Source organism: Triticum aestivum, unplaced genomic scaffold (genome assembly GCF_018294505.1).
Source record: "Triticum aestivum cultivar Chinese Spring unplaced genomic scaffold, IWGSC CS RefSeq v2.1 scaffold106233, whole genome shotgun sequence".
Taxonomy (NCBI): Eukaryota; Viridiplantae; Streptophyta; class Magnoliopsida; order Poales; family Poaceae; genus Triticum; species Triticum aestivum.
The window spans coordinates 3663-4781 of NW_025237256.1; the positions used below are offsets into that span (position 1 = coordinate 3663).

General features: G+C 52.1%; 2 non-coding genes across 2 annotated transcripts; both read left to right on the forward strand.

Annotated features, from left to right (window-relative positions):
* The first annotated feature begins 328 nt into the window (after positions 1 to 328).
* On the forward strand, positions 329 to 447 carry LOC123176518 (5S ribosomal RNA). The gene has a single exon (XR_006488549.1). It is a non-coding gene; the product is annotated as a 5S ribosomal RNA (ribosomal RNA).
* Positions 448 to 744: 297 nt separating this feature from the next.
* LOC123176516 (5S ribosomal RNA) lies at positions 745 to 863 on the forward strand. The gene has a single exon (XR_006488547.1). It is a non-coding gene; the product is annotated as a 5S ribosomal RNA (ribosomal RNA).
* Positions 864 to 1119: the final 256 nt, after the last annotated feature.

A 1119-nucleotide genomic window follows, 5' to 3' on the forward strand; every position in this document is an offset into this window, starting at 1 on the left:
GACCTCCTGGGAAGTCCTCGTGTTGCATTCCCTTTTTAATTTTTTTCGCGCCGCTTGCAAAACAAAACGCACGTGTAAGTAATATATTTACCATCTTTTATTATTTTGCACGAGTGCGGTAAGTCATAGCTGGGTGCTCACGATTCACGGGTCCAGCGTCGGCGTTGTGGCGCGGCAAGCGTGCACTGGTGCGGTTGAGAGGGAGGGGTGGAAACCGCGTTAAACTCGTCTCCGTAGTTGAGAGGGAGCGGCCAAAGCAATGTACAATCGTCTTTGTAGTGGAGCTGGGAGGGGCAAGGATAAGGGACGAAGACCGGGGTAACATGTCGGATGCGATCATACCAGCACTAAAGCACCGGATCCCATCAGAACTCCGAAGTTAAGCGGGCTTGGGCGAGAGTAGTACTAGGATGGGTGACCTCCTGCGAAGTCCTCGTGTTGCATTCCCTTTTTAATTTTTTTCGCGCCGCTTGCAAAACAAAACGCACGTGTAAGTAATATATTTACCGTGTTTTATTATTTTGCACGAGTGCGGTAAGTCATAGCTGGGTGCTCACGATTCACGGGTCCAGCGTCGGCGTTGTGGCGCGGCAAGCGTGCACTAGTGCGGGTGAGAGGGAGGGGTGGAAACCGCGTTAAACTCATCTCCGTAGTTGAGAGGGAGCGGCCAAAGCAATGTACAATCGTCTTTGTAGTGGAGCTGGGAGGGGCAAGGATAAGGGACGAAGACCGGGGTAACATGTCGGATGCGATCATACCAGCACTAAAGCACCGGATCCCATCAGAACTCCGAAGTTAAGCGGGCTTGGGCGAGAGTAGTACTAGGATGGGTGACCTCCTGGGAAGTCCTCGTGTTGCATTCCCTTTTTAATTTGTTTCGCGCCGCTTGCAAAACAAAACGCACGTGTAAGTAATATATTTACCGTGTTTTATTGTTTTGCACGAGTGCGGTAAGTCATATCTGGGTGCTCACGATTCACGGGTCCAGCGTCGGCGTTGTGGCGCGGCAAGCGTGCACTGGTGCGGGTGAGAGGGAGGGGTGGAAACCGCGTTAAACTCGTCTCCGTAGTTGAGAGGGAGCGGCCAAAGCAATGTACAATCGTCTTTGTAGTGGAGCTG